The sequence below is a fragment of the Ambystoma mexicanum genome, chromosome 4q (assembly GCF_040938575.1).
Source record: "Ambystoma mexicanum isolate Mex_15411 chromosome 4q, UKY_AmexF1_1, whole genome shotgun sequence".
Taxonomy (NCBI): Eukaryota; Metazoa; Chordata; class Amphibia; order Caudata; family Ambystomatidae; genus Ambystoma; species Ambystoma mexicanum.
In genome coordinates, this window is record NC_090928.1 from 433,519,746 (window position 1) to 433,536,063 (window position 16,318).

The 16,318-nt window shown below is 36.2% G+C and overlaps 3 non-coding genes across 3 annotated transcripts; all 3 read left to right on the plus strand.

Moving 5' to 3' along the window:
• Positions 1–5,332: 5,332 nt before the first annotated feature.
• Positions 5,333–5,404, plus strand: TRNAC-GCA (transfer RNA cysteine (anticodon GCA)). Its single transcript has one exon. It is a non-coding gene; the product is annotated as a tRNA-Cys (tRNA).
• A 6,561-nt stretch (positions 5,405–11,965) lies between these two features.
• Positions 11,966–12,037, plus strand: TRNAC-ACA (transfer RNA cysteine (anticodon ACA)). The gene has a single exon. It is a non-coding gene; the product is annotated as a tRNA-Cys (tRNA).
• Positions 12,038–14,826: 2,789 nt separating this feature from the next.
• Positions 14,827–14,898, plus strand: TRNAC-GCA (transfer RNA cysteine (anticodon GCA)). Its single transcript has one exon. It is a non-coding gene; the product is annotated as a tRNA-Cys (tRNA).
• Positions 14,899–16,318: the final 1,420 nt, after the last annotated feature.

Consider the following 16,318-nt stretch of genomic DNA (forward strand, 5'->3'; position numbering starts at 1 on the left):
TGTTACATGAAGACCTCTGAGGATTGGTCAATGTTAATGGCGTCAGTGATAAGAGCCCCATGTTCTGATTGGTCCGCTCGCGAGCCTCCCAGTCTGGGACTATCGCTGTTCCCAGCTCGCGGTGCACCTGTCCTTTGCAACAATGTTTTACTATGGGTAGGTGTAAACAATGTGAGGATTCATTCGTATGTTGGGAGGTCGACTACTCCCACTGCTGCAGATGTCCAATGAGTCTTTTAATTGTATCTGCCTGTGTCTTGAAACGTGGGATTCAGGCGTCTCCTTCTTCCTGGGCTTGGCGTCCTGTCAAGTTTGGCTTTGTCACGTGAGGTGGGACCGTGTTTGAGGCAAAATTCAACACAATTAATATTGTTTTTCCTACTGTGTGCCTGGTTTATCTTGCAGGTGCGACCTTGGCGTCGGCTTGCGGCGTGTGAGATTGCAACATTGTGCCCTTGGCGGTGTGCTTTCTCCGGGCTCATTTTGCAGGGTCAGCAACCAAGCTCTTGCTCATTCAATGTTCATGGAAGCTTTTGCTTGCGGCCTACTTGGGCCTGGTGCATAGGTGGAACCGTTTGATGCAGAGCGCTTTAGGTTACGGTATCATATTGCTCTATCCTCAGTATCGTGTCTCCGTTATATTCTTCATTATGGTACATGGTTCTTAGAAGAAGCGTGAGCAAGCCTTTTTAGATAAGTTCATTATGCGTCTTGCGTTTCTGCATTTTGAGAGCCTATGTGGAAAATAATAAAGATGCACGTCCGTGGGTATGTCTGTTGCCTACGTCATAGCACTGAGTATGTTCTTCGTGTGGATTGGTGTGGGAGTGTCCGGTGTGCATGTTTGCACAGGTGTGCTGACCGTTGGCTAGGTCGTCATGGCATCTCTAACGACGTGTAGGTTTAGGCGAGTTGATCCGTGCCGCAGGTGTCGGCATGGACAGGGCGGGCTGCTGGGCAGGTAGGTGGGCACATCCGTATGTTCCTGTACCAGGGTATTTGGTCGTCTGGTAGATAGGCAAACTCCTCTCGTGGCGGGTGTCTATGCCGTGATCCTCTAGGCCAAGCGCGAGAGGGGAAGGGCGGGAGCCTGTTCTTCCATTCTCCCACTTCACCCTCTTCAATAGATCCTGTTAACATGTTTTTCAACCCAATGCACTGTAAGAAACAATAGGATATATCATCATTTCATATACAAAACAATGAATGATTGGGTTTAACTATGCTCTTAGCACAAAATCAACAAACTGCAGTAGAGAAGCAGTTACATTTTGCAGAATTTGTGCATTTGACAAAAGATTTTTTTTTTGTTCCAAGATCTACATGTGATACGAAATGTATGAATTCTTGCAATGGAAAACTCATTGTATTTTACCAAGGCAGATAAAGGACATCCTTCGCACCCCTTATACTTATAAGGAGGGTTTGGTGGCTGAACATGCATTGCTTTGATAGTGATTGCATGTTGCTTCCACTTTGTACATATTACTGAATAAATAAAGGTGAACACTTCAGAAATGGGGGTATAGCTCAGGGGTAGAGCATTTCACTGCACTTCAAAAAGGTCCCTAGTTCAAATCTGGGTTCCCCCTTGTCCAACTGTTTTACCTGTAGAAATATTTTTTTAATTAAATACATTGAAGTAAACATTTACAATCTTAGCATTTTATGTAATGAGCAACACATTTCTACATTTGAAATACTCCTGATCATCACCTGAAACATAGGGTAAACACCATTAAGCTGTTTAGGATTTCTTCATATGATACAAGCTGTGTTTTACATTCACCCAAGTTCTACTGGTGATATGATCAGTTTGAAATAGTCCATTGGAAGCTCATATGAATGTGATAAAACTGTGGTGGAAACAAATAATATGCCTTAAATGAAATGTAATAATTTGTACAGCTGACCAGAAGTGCACTGATGTCATTAGTTCTACAAGTTCCATCGAGTCACCCACTCTATCACCTTTTTAAAAAAGGGCAGTTTTCAACATTGAAGGGTTTATGTCAGTGGTAGAGCGTAGGAGTGTAGTTCAAGAAGTCCCTGTTTCATAACCATATACCCTCTTTAATAGATCCTGTTAACATGTTTTTCAACCCAATGCACTGTAAGAAACAATAGGATATCATCATTTCATATACAAAACAATGAACGATTGGGTTTGAATATGCTCTTAGCACAAAATCAACAAACTGCAGTAGAGAAGCAGTTACATTTTGCAGAATTTGTGCATTTGACAAAAGATTTTTTTTCCATGTTCCAAGATCTACATGTGATACGAAATGTATGAATTCTTGCAATGGAAACCTCACTGTATTTTACCAAGGCAGATAAAGGACATCCTTCGCACCCCTTATACTTAGAAGGAGGGTTTGGTGGCTTAACATGCATTGCTTTGATAGTGATTGCATGTTGCTTCCACTTTGTACATATTACTCAATAAATAAAGGTGAACGATTCAGAAATGGGGGTATAGCTCAGGGGTAGAGCATTTCACTACAAGTCAAACGGTCCTTAGTTCAAATCTGGGTGCACCCTTGTCCAACTGTTTTACCTGTAGAAATATTTTTTTAATTAAATAAATTGAAGTAAACATTTACAATCTTAGCATTTTATGTAATGAGCAACACATTTCTACATTTGAAATACTCCTGATCATCATCTGAAACATAGGGTAAACACCATTAAGCTGTTTAGGATTTCTTCATATGATAGAAGCTGTGTTTTACATTCACCCAAGTTCTACTGGTGATATGATTAGTTTGAAATAGTCCATTGGAAGCTCATATGAATGTTATAAAACTGTGGTGGAAACCAATAATATGCCCTTAATGAAATGTATTAATTTGTACTGCTGACCAGAAGTGCACTGAGGTCATTAGTTCTACAAGTTCCATACAGTCACCCACTCTATCACCTTTTTAAAAAGGGGCAGTTTTCAGCATTCAAGGGTTTATGTCAGTGGTAGAGCGTAGGAGTGCTTTTCAAGAAGTTCCTGTTTCATAACCATATACCCTCTTCAATAGATCCTGTTAAAATGTTTTTCAACCCAATGCACTGTAAGAAACAAAAGGATATATCATCATTTCATATACAAAACAATGAACAATTGGGTTTAACTATGCTCTTAGCACAAAATCAACAAACTGCAGTAGAGAAGCAGTTACATTTTGCAGAATTTGTGCATTTGACAAAATAATTTTTTTTCCATGTTCCAAGATCTACATGTGATACGAAATGTATGAATTCTTGCAATGGAAACCTCACTGTATTTTACCAAGGCAGATAAAGGACATCCTTCGCACCCCATATACTTATAAGGAGGGTTTGGTGGCTGAAAATGCATTGCTTTGATGGTGATTGCATGTTGCTTGCACTTTGTACATATTACTGAATTAATAAAGTTACATTTTTCAGAACTGGGGGTATAGCTCAGTGGTAGAGCATTTGACTGCAGATCAAGAAGTCCATAGTTCAAATCTTGGTGCTCTCTTGTTCAACTGTTTTACCTGTAGAAATATTTTTTTAATTAAATAAATTGAAGAAAACATTTACAATCTTAGCATTTTATGTAATGAGCAACACATTTCTACATTTGAAATACTCCTGATCATCTCCTGATACATAGGGTAAACACCATGAAACTGTTTAGGATTTCTTCATATGATACAAGCTGTGTTTTACATTCACCCAAGTTCTACTGGTGATATTATCAGTTTGAAATAGTCCATTGGAAGCTCATATGAATGTAATAAAACTGTGGTGGAAACCAATAATATGCCCTTAATGAAATGTATTAATTTGTACAGCTGACCAGAAGTGCACTGAGGTCATTAGTTCTACAAGTTCCATACAGTCACCCACTCTATCACCTTTTTAAAAAGGGGCAGTTTTCAGCATTCAAGGGTTTAACTCAGTGGTAGAGCATAGGAGTGCAGTTCAAGAAGTCCCTGTTTCATAACAATATACCCTCGTCAATAGATCCTGTTAAAATGTTTTTCAACCCAATGTACTGTAAGAAACAAAAGGATATATCATCATTTCATATAAAAAACAATGAACAATTGGGTTTAACTATGCTCTTAGCACAAAATCAACAAACTGCAGTAGAGAAGCAGTTACGTTTTGCAGAATTTGTGCATTTGACAAAAGTTTTATTTCCATGTTCCAAGATCTACAGGTGATACGAAATGTAGGAATTCTTGCAATGGAAACCTCACTGTATTTTACCAAGGCAGATAAAGGACATCTTGTGTACCCCTTATACTTATAAGGTGGGTTTGGTGGCTGAAAATACATTGCTTTGATAGTGATTGCATGTTGCTTCCACTTTGTACATATTACTGAATAAGTAAAGGGGAACATTTCTGAAATGGGGCTATAGCTCAGGGGTAGAGCATTTCACTGCAGATCAAGAGGTCCCTAGTTCAAATCTGGGTGCTCCCTTGTCCAACTGTTTTACTTGTAGAAATATTTTTTTAATTAAATAAATTGAAGTAAACATTTACAATCTTAGCATTTTTTGTAACGAGCAACACATTTCTACATTTGAAATACTCCTGATCATCACCTGAAACATAGGGTAAACACCATTAAGCTGTTTAGGATTTCTTCATATGATACAAGCTTTGTTTTACATTCACCCAAGTTCTACTGGTGATATGATGAGTTTGAAATAGTCCATTGGAAGCTCATATGAATGTTATAAAACTATGGTGGAAACCAATAATATGCCCTTAATGAAATGTATTAATTTGTACAGCTGACCAGAAGTGCTCTGATGTCATTAGTTCTACAAGTTCCATAGAGTCACCCACTCTATCACCTTTTTAAAAAAGGGCAGTTTTCAACATTGAAGGGTTTATGTCAGTGGTAGAGCGTAGGAGTGTAGTTCAAGAAGTCCCTGTTTCATAACCATATACCCTCTTCAATAGATCCTGTTAAAATGTTTTTCAACCCAATGCACTGTAAGAAACAATAGGATATATCATCATTTCGTATACAAAACAATGAACAATTGGATTTAACTATGCTCTTAGCACAAAATCACTAAACTGCAGTAGTGAAGCAGTTACATTTTGCAGAATTTGTGCATTTGACAAAAGTTTGTTGTCCATGTTCCAAGATCTACATGTGATACGAAATGTTTGATTCTTGCAATGGAAACCTCACTGTATTTTACCAAGGCAGATAAAGGACATCCTTCGCACCCCATATACCTATAAGGAGGGTTTGGTGGCTGAAAATGCATTGCTTTGATGGTGATTGCATGTTGCTTGCACTTTGTACATATTACTGAATTAATAAAGGTTAACATTTCAGAACTGGGGGTATAGCTCAGTGGTAGAGCATTTGACTGCAGATCAAGAGGTCCATAGTTCAAATCTGGGTGCTCCCTTGTCCAACTGTTTTACTTGTAGAAATATTTTTTTAATTAAATAAATTGAAGAAAACATTTACAATCTTAGCATTTTATGTAATGAGCAACACATTTCTACATTTGAAATACTCCTGATCATCTCCTGAAACATAGGGTAAACACCCTGAAACTGTTTAGGATTTCTTCATATGATACAAGCTGTGTTTTACATTCACCCAAGTTCTACTGGTGATATTATCAGTTTGAAAGAGTCCATTGGAGGCTCATATGAATGTTATAAAACTGTGGTGGAAACCAATAATATGCCCTTAATTAAATGTATTAATTTGTACAACTGAACAGAACTGCACTGATGTCATTAGTTCTACAAGTTCCATACAGTCACCCACTCTATCACCTTTTGAAAAAAGAGCAGTTTTCAGCATTCAAGGGTTTAACTCAGTGGTAGAGCGTAGGAGTGCAGTTCAAGAAGTCCCTGTTTCATAACCATATACCCTTGTCAATAGATCCTGTTAAAATGTTTTTCAACCCAATGCACTGTAAGAAACAATAAGATATATCATCATTTCATATACAAAACAATGAACAATTGGGTTTAACTATGCTCTTAGCACAAAATCAAGAAACTGCAGTAGAGAAGCAGTTACGTTTTGCAGAATTTGTGCATTTGACAAAAGTTTTTTTCCATGTTCCAAGATCTACATGTGATACAAAATGTATGCAGATAAAGGACATCTTTTGTACCCCTTATACTTATAAGGAGGGTTTGGTGGCTGAAAATGAATTGCTTTGATGGTGATTGCATGTTGCTTCCACTTTGTACATATTACTGAATAAATAAAGGTGAGCATTTCAGAAATGGGGTTATAGCTCAGGGGTAGAGTATTTCACTGCAGATCATGAGGTTCCTAGTTCAAATCTGGGTGTCCCCTTGTCCAACTGCTTTACCTGTAGAAATATTTTTTTTAATTAAATCAATTGAAGTAAACATTTACAATCTTAGCATTTTATATAATGAGCAACACATTTCTACATTTGAAATACTCCTGATCATCACCTGAAACATAGGGTAAACACCATTAAGCTGTTTAGGATTTCTTCATATGATACAAGCTGTGTTTTACATTCACCCAAGTTCTACTGGTGATATTATCAGTTTGAAATAGTCCATTGGAAGCTCATATGAATGTTATAAAACTGTGGTGGAAAACAATAATATGCCCTTAATGAAATGTATTAATTTGTACAGCTGACCAGAAGTGCACTGATGACATTAGTTCTACAAGTTCCATAGAGTCACCCACTCTATCACCTTTTTAAAAAAGAGCAGTTTTCAGCATTCAAGGGTTTAACTCAGTGGTAGAGCGTAGGAGTGCAGTTCAAGAAGTCCCTGTTTCATAACCATATACCCTTGTCAATAGATCCTGTTAAAATGTTTTTCAACCCAATGCACTGTAAGAAACAATAAGATATATCATCATTTCATATACAAAACAATGAACAATTGGGTTTAACTATGCTCTTAGCACAAAATCAAGAAACTGCAGTAGAGAAGCAGTTACGTTTTGCAGAATTTGTGCATTTGACAAAAGTTTTTTTTCCATGTTCCAAGATCTACATGTGATACGAAATGTAGGAATTCTTGCAATGGAAACCTCACTGTATTTTACCAAGGCAGATAAAGGACATCTTTTGTACCCCTTATACTTATAAGGTGGGTTTGGTGGCTGAAAATGCATTGCTTTGATAGTGATTGCATGTTGCTTCCACTTTGTACATATTACTGAATAAATAAAGGTGAACATTTCAGAAATGGGGTTATAGCTCAGGGGTAGAGCATTTCACTGCAGATCAAGAGATCCCTAGTTCAAATCTGGGTGCCCCCTTGTCCAACTGTTTTACCTGTAGAAATATTGTTTTAATTAAATAAATTGAAGTAAACATTTACAATCTTAGCATTTTATGTAATGAGCAACACATTTCTACATTTGAAATACTCCTGATCATCACCTGAAACATAAGGTAAACACCATTAAGCTGTTTAGGATTTCTTCATATGATACAAGCTTTGTTTTACATTCACCCAAGTTCTACTGGTGATATGATCAGTTTGAAATAGTCCATTGGAAGCTCATATGAATGTTATAAAACTGTGGTGGAAACCAATAATATGCCCTTAATGAAATGTATTAATTTGTACAGCTGACCAGAAGTGCTCTGATGTCATTAGTTCTACAAGTTCCATAGAGTCACCCACTCTATCACCTTTTTAAAAAAGGGCAGTTTTCAACATTGAAGGGTTTATGTCAGTGGTAGAGCGTAGGAGTGTAGTTCAAGAAGTCCCTGTTTCATAACCATATACCCCCTTCAATAGATCCTGTTAAAATGTTTTTCAACCCAATGCACTGTAAGAAACAATAGGATATATCATCATTTCAAATACAAAACAATGAACAATTGGATTTAACTATGCTCTTAGCACAAAATCACTAAACTGCAGTAGAGAAGCAGTTACATTTTGCAGAATTTGTGCATTTGACAAAAGTTTTTTGTCCATGTTCCAAGATCTACATGTGATACGAAATGTTTGATTCTTGCAAAGGAAACCTCACTGTATTTTAACAAGGCAGATAAAGGACATCTTTTGTACCCCTTATACTTATAAGGAGGGTTTGGTGGCTGAACATGCATTGCTTTGAGAGTGATTGCATGTTGCTTCCACTTTGTACATATTACTGAATAAATAAAGGTGAACAATTCAGACATGGGGGTATAACTCAGGGGTAGAGCATTTCACTGCAGATCAAAAGGTCCGTAGTTCAAATCTGGGTGCCCCCTTGTCCAACTGTTTTACCTGTAGAAATATTTTTTTAATTAAATAAATTGAAGTAAACATTTACAATCTTAGCATTTTATGTAATGAGCAACACATTTCTACATTTGAAATACTCCTGATCATCACCTGAAACATAGGGTAAACACCATTAAGCTGTTTAGGATTTCTTCATATGATACAAGCTTTGTTTTACATTCACCCAAGTTCTACTGGTGATATGATCAGTTTGAAATAGTCCATTGGAAGCTCATATGAATGTTATAAAACTGTGGTGGAAACCAATAATATGCCCTTAATGAAATGTATTAATTTGTACAGCTGACCAGAAGTGCTCTGATGTCATTAGTTCTACAAGTTCCATAGAGTCACCCACTCTATCACCTTTTTAAAAAAGGGCAGTTTTCAACATTGAAGGGTTTATGTCAGTGGTAGAGCGTAGGAGTGTAGTTCAAGAAGTCCCTGTTTCATAACCATATACCCTCTTCACTAGATCCTGTTAAAATGTTTTTCAACCCAATGCACTGTAAGAAACAATAGGATATATCATCATTTCGTATACAAAACAATGAACAATTGGATTTAACTATGCTCTTAGCACAAAATCACTAAACTGCAGTAGAGAAGCAGTTACATTTTGCAGAATTTGTGCATTTGACAAAAGTTTTTTGTCCATGTTCCAAGATCTACATGTGATACGAAATGTTTGATTCTTGCAATGGAAACCTCACTGTATTTTACCAAGGCAGATAAAGGACATCCTTCGCACCCCATAAACCTATAAGGAGGGTTTGGTGGCTGAAAATGCATTGCTTTGATGGTGATTGCATGTTGCTTGCACTTTGTACATATTACTGAATTAATAAAGGTGAATATTTCAGAACTGGGGGTATAGCTCAGTGGTAGAGCATTTGACTGCAGATCAAGAGGTCCATAGTTCAAATCTTGGTGCTCCTTTGTTCAACTGTTTTACCTGTAGAAATATTTTTTTAATTAAATAAATTGAAGAAAACATTTACAATCTTAGCATTTTATGTAATGAGCAACACATTTCTACATTTGAAATACTCCTGATCATCTCCTGAAACATAGGGTAAACACCATGAAACTGTTTAGGATTTCTTCATATGATACAAGCTGTGTTTTACATTCACCCAAGTTCTACTGGTGATATTATCAGTTTGAAATAGTCCATTGGAAGCTCATATGAATGTTATAAAACTGTGGAGGAAACCTATAATATGCCCTTAATGAAATGTATTAATTTGTACAGCTGACCAGAAGTGCACTGATGTCATTAGTTCTACAAGTTCCATAGAGTCACCCACTCTATCACCTTTATCAAAAAGGGCAGTTTTCAACATTGAAGGGTTTATGTCAGTGGTAGAGCGTAGGAGTGTAGTTCAAGAAGTCCCTGTTTCATAACCATATACCCTCTTCAATAGATCCTGTTAAAATGTTTTTCAACCCAATGCACTTTAAGAAACAAAAGGATATATCATCATTTCATATAAAAAACAATGAACAATTGGGTTTAACTATGCTCGTAGCACAAAATCAACAAACTGCAGTAGAGAAGCAGTTAGGTTTTGCAGAATTTGTGCATTTGACAAAAGTTTTTTTTCCATGTTCCAAGATCTACATGTGATACGAAATGTAGGAATTCTTGCAATGGAAACCTCACTGTATTTTACCAAGGCAGATAAAGGACATCTGTTGTACCCCTTATACTTATAAGGAGGGTTTGGTGGCTGAAAATGCATTGCTTTGATGGTGATTGCATGTTGCTTCCACTTTGTACATATTACTGAATAAATAAAGGTGCACAATTCAGAAATGGGGGTATAGCTCAGGGGTAGAGCATTTCACTGCGGATCAAGAGGTCCCTAGTTCAAATCGGGATGCCCTCTTGTCCAACTGTTTTACCTGTAGAAATATTTTTTTAATTAAATAAATTGAAGTAAACATTTACAATCGTAGCATTTTATGTAATGAGCAACACATTTCTACATTTGAAATACTCCTGATCATCATCTGAAACATAGGGTAAACACCATTAATCTGTTTAGGATTTCTTCATATGATACAAGCTATGTTTTACATTCACCCAAGTTCTACTGGTGATATGATTAGTTTGAAATAGTCCATTGGAAGCTCATATGAATGTCATAAAACTGTGGTGGAAACCAATAATATGCCCTTAATGAAATGTATTAATTTGTACAGCTGACCAGAAGTGCACTGATGTCATTAGTTCTACAAGTTCCATAGAGTCACCCACTCTATCACCTTTTTAAAAACGGGCAGTTTTCAACATTGAAGGGTTTATGTCAGTGGTAGAGCGTAGGAGTGTAGTTCAAGAAGTCCCTGTTTCATAACCATATACCCTCTTCAATAGATCCTGTTAAAATGTTTTTCAACCCAATGCACTGTAAGAAACAATAGGATATATCATCATTTCATATACAAAACAATTAACAATTGGGTTTAACTATGCTCTTAGCACAAAATCAACAAACTGCAGTAGAAAAGCAGTTACATTTTGCAGAATTTGTGCATTTGACAAAATATTTTTTTTCCATGTTCCAAGATCTACATGTGATACGAAAAGTATGAATTCTTGCAATGGAAACTTCACTATATTTTACCAAGGCAGATAAAGGACATCCTTCGCACCCCTTATAATTATAAGGAGGGTTTGGTGGCTGAACATGCATTGCTTTGATGGTGATTGCATGTTGCTTCCACTTTGTAGATATTAATGAATAAATAAAGGTGAACATTTCAGAAATTGGGGTGTAGCTCAGGGATAGAGCATTTGACTGCAGATCAAGAGGTCCCTAGTTCAAATCTGGGTGCCCCCTTGTTCAACTGTTTTACCTGTAGAAATATTTTTTTAATTAAATAAATTGAAGTAAACATTTACAATCTTAGCATTTTATGTAATGAGCAACACATTTCTACATTTGAAATACTCCTGATCATCACCTGAAACATAGGGTAAACACCATTAAGCTGTTTAGGATTTCTTCATATGATACAAGCTGTGTTTTACATTCACCCAAGTTCTACTGGTGATATGATCAGTTTGAAATAGTCCATTGGAAGCTCATATGAATGTTATAAAACTGTGGTGGAAACCAATAATATGCCCTTAATGAAATGTATTAATTTGTACAGCTGACCAGAAGTGCACTGATGTCATTAGTTCTACAAGTTCCATAGAGTCACCCACTCTATCACCTTTATCAAAAAGGGCAGTTTTCAACATTGAAGGGTTTATGTCAGTGGTAGAGCGTAGGAGTGTAGTTCAAGAAGTCCCTGTTTCATAACCATATACCCTCTTCAATAGATCCTGTTAAAATGTTTTTCAACCCAATGCACTTTAAGAAACAATAGGATATATCATCATTTCATATACAAAACAATGAACAATTGGGTTTAACTATGCTCTTAGCACGAAATCAACAAACTGCAGTAGAGAAGGAGTTACATTTTGCAGAATTTGTGCATTTGACAAAATATTTTTTTTCCATGTTCCAAGAGCTACATGTGATACGAAATGTATGAATTCTTGCAATGGAAACCTCAATGTATTTTACCAAGGCAGATAAAGGACATCTTTTGTACCCCTTATACTTAAAAGGAGGGTTTGGTGGCTGAAAATGCATTGCTTTGATGGTGATTGTATGTTGCTTCCACTTTGTACATATTACTGGATAAATAAAGGTGAACATTTCAGAAATGGGGGTATAGCTCAGGGGTAGAACATTTCACTACAGATCAAAAGGTCCCTAGTTCAAATCTGGGTGCCCCCTTGTCCAACTGTTTTACCTGTAGAAATATGTTTTTAATTAAATAAATTGAAGTAAACATTTACAATCTTTGCATTTTATGCAATGAGCAACACATTTCTACATTTGAAATACTCCTGATCATCACCTGAAACATAGGGTAAACACCATTAAGCTGTTTAGGATTTCTTCATATGATACAAGCTGTGTTTTACATTCACCCAAGTTCTACTGGTGATATGATCAGTTTGAAATAGTCCATTGGAAGCTCATATTAATGTTATAAAACGGTGGTGGAAACCAATAATATGCCCTTAATGAAATGTATTAATTTGTACAGCTGACCAGAAGTGCTCTGATGTCATTAGTTCTACAAGTTCCATAGAGTCACCCACTCTATCACCTTTTTAAAAAAGGGCAGTTTTCAACATTGAAGGGTTTATGTCAGTGGTAGAGCGTAGGAGTGTAGTTCAAGAAGTCCCTTTTTCATAATCATATACCGTCGTCAATAGATCCTGTTAAAATGTTTTTCAACCCAATGCACTTTAGAAACAATAGGATATATCATCATTTCATATATAAAACAATGAACAATTGGGTTTAACTATGCTCTTAGCACAAAATCAACAAACTGCAGTAGAGAAGCAGTTACATTTTGCAGAATGTGTGCATTTGACAAAAGATTTTTTTTCCATGTTCCAAGATCTACATGTGATACGAAATGAATGAATTCTTGCAATGGAAACCTCACTGTATTTTACCAAGGCAGATAAAGGACTTCCTTCGCACCCCATATACTTATAAGGAGGGTTTGGTGGATGAAATTGCATTGCTTTGATGGTGATTGCATGTTGCTTGCACTTTGTACACATTACTGAATTAATAAAGGTGAACTTTTCAGAACTGCTGGTATAGCTCAGTGGTGGAGCATTTGACTGCAGATTAAGAGGTCCATAGTTCAAATCTGCGTGCCCCCTTGTCCAACTGTTTTACCTGTAGAAATATTTTTTAATTAAATAAATTGAAGAAAACATTTACAATCTTAGCATTTTATGTAATGAGCAACACATTTCTACATTTGAAATACTCCTGATCATCTCCTGAAACATAGGGTAAACACCATGAAACTGTTTAGGATTTCTTCATATGATATAGCTGTGTTTTACATTCACCCAAGTTCTACTGGTTATATTATCAGTTAGCAATAGTCCATTGGAAGCTCATATGAATGTTATAAAACTGTGGTGGAAACCAATAATATGCCCTTAATGAAATGTATTAATTTGTACAGCTGACCAGAAGTGCACTGATGTCATTAGTTCTACAAGTTCCATACAGACACCCACTCTATTACCTTTTTAAAAAAGGGCAGTTTTCAGCATTCAAGGGTTTATGTCAGTGGTAGAGCGTAGGAGTGCTTTTCAAGAAGTTCCTGTTTCATGACCATATACCCTCTTCAATAGATCCTGTTAAAATGTATTTTTTAACCCAATGCACTGTAAGAAACAATAAGATATATCATCATTTCATATACAAAACAATGACCAATTGGGTTTAACTATGCTCTTAGCACAAAATCAACAAACTGCATTAGAGTAGCAGTTACATTTTGCAGAATTTGTGCATTTGACAAAAGATTTTTTTTCCATGTTCCAAGATCTACATGTGATACGAAATGTATGAATTCGTGCAATGGAAACCTCACTGTATTTTACCAAGGCAGATAAAGGACATCTTTTGTACCCCTTATACTTATAAGGAGGGTTTGGTGGCTGAAAATGCATTGCTTTGATGGTGATTGCATGTTGCTTCCACTTTGTACATATTACTGAATAAATAAAGGTGAACATCTCAGAAATGGGGGTATAGCTCAGGGGTAGAGCATTTCACTGTAGATCAAAAGGTCCCTAGTTCAAATCTGGGTGCCCCATTGTCCAACTGTTTTACCTGTAGAAATATGTTTTTAATTAAATAAATTGAAGTAAACATTTACAATCTTAGCATTTTATGTAATGAGCAACACATTTCTACATTTGAAATACTCCTGATCATCACCTGAAACATAGGGTAAACACCATTAAGCTGTTTAGGATTTCTTCATATGATACAAGCTGTGTTTTACATTGACCCAAGTTCTACTGGTGATATGATCAGTTTGAAATAGTCCATTGGAAGCTCATATGAATGTTATAAAACTGTGGTGGAAACCAACAATATGCCCTTAATGAAATTTATTAGTTTGTACAGCTGACCAGAAGTGCACTGATGTCATTAGTTTTACAAGTTCCATAGAGTCACCCACTCTATCACCTTTTTAAAAAAGGGCAGTTTTCAACATTCAAGAGTTTATGGCAGTGGTAGAGCATAAGAGTGTAGTTCAATAAGTTCCTGTTTCATAACCATATACCCTCTTCAATAGATCCTGTTAAAATGTTTTTCAACCAAATGCACTGTAAGAAACAATAGGATATATCATCATTTCATATACAAAACAATGAACAATTGGGTTTAACTATGCTCTTAGCACAAAATCAACAAACTGCAGTAGAGAAGCAGTTACATTTTGCAGAATTTGTGCATTTGACAAAAGATTTTTTTCCATGTTCCAAGATCTACATGTGATACGAAATGTATGAATTCTTGCAATGGAAACCTCACTGTATTTTACCAAGGCAGATAAAGGACATCCTTCGCACCCCTTATACTTATAAGGAGGGTTTGGTGGCTGAACATGCATTGCTTTGATGGTGATTGCATGTTGCTTGCACTTTGTACATATTACTGAATTAATAAAGGATGACCTTTTCAGAAATGGGGGTATAGCTCAGTGGTAGAGCATTTGACTGCAGATCAAGAGGTCCCTAGTTCAAATCTGGGTGCCCCCTTGTTCAACTGTTTTACCTGTAGAAATATTTTTTTAATTAAATTAATTGAAGAAAACATTTACAATCTTAGCAGTTTATGTAATGAGCAACACATTTCTACATTTGAAATACTCCTGATCATCACCTGAAACATAGGGTAAACACCATTAAGCTGTTTAGGATTTCTTCATATGATACAAGCTGTGTTTTACATTGACCCAAGTTCTACTGGTGATATGATCAGTTTGAAATAGTCCATTGGAAGCTCATATGAATGTTATAAAACTGTGGTGGAAACCAATAATATGCCCTTAATGAAATTTATTAATTTGTACAGCTGACCAGAAGTTCACTGATGTCATTAGTTCTACAAGTTCCATACAGTCACCCACTCTATCACCTTTTTAAAAAAAGGGCAGTTTTCAACATTCAAGGGTTTATGTCAGTGGTAGAGCGTAGGAGTGTAGTTCAAGAAGTCCCTGTTTCATAACCATATACCCTCTTCTATAGCTCCTGTTAAAATGTTTTTCAACCCAATGCACTGTAAGAAACAATAGGATATATCATCATTTCATATACAAAACAATGAACAATTGGGTTTAACTATGCTCTCAGCACAAAATCAACAAACTGCAGTAGAGAATCAGTTACATTTTGCAGAATTTGTGCATTTGACAAAAGATTTGTTTTCCATGTTCCAAGATCTACATGTGATACGAAATGTATGAATTCTTGCAATGTAAACCTCACTGTATTTTACCAAGGCAGATAAAGGACATCTTTTGTACCCCTAATACTTATAAGGAGGGTTTGGTGGCTGAAAATGCATTGATTTGATGGTGATTGCATGTTGCTTCCACTTTGTACATATTACTGAATAAATAAAGGTGCACATTTCAGAAATGGGGCCATAGCTCAGGGATAGAGCATTTGACTGCAGATCAAAAGGTCCCCAGTTAAAATCTGGGTGCCCCCTTGTCCAACTGTTTTACCTGTAGAAATATTATTTTAATTAAATAAATTGAAGTAAACATTTACAATCTTAGCATTTTATGTAATGAGCAACACATTTCTACATTTGAAATACTCCTGATCATCACCTGAAACATAGGGTAAACACCATTAAGCTGTTTAGGATTTCTTCATATGATACAAGCTGTGTTTTACATTCACCAAAGTTCTACTGGTGATATGATCAGTTTGAAATAGTCCATTGGAAGCTCATATGAATGTTATAAAACTGTGGTGGAAACCAATAATATGCCCTTAATGAAATTTATTAATTTGTACAGCTGACCAGAAGTGCACTGATGTCATTAGTTCTACAAGTTCCATAGAGTCACCCACTCTATCACCTTTTTTAAAAAGGGCAGTTTTCAACATTCAAGGGTTTATGTCAGTGGTAGAGCGTAGGAGTGTAGTTCAATAAGTCCCTGTTTCA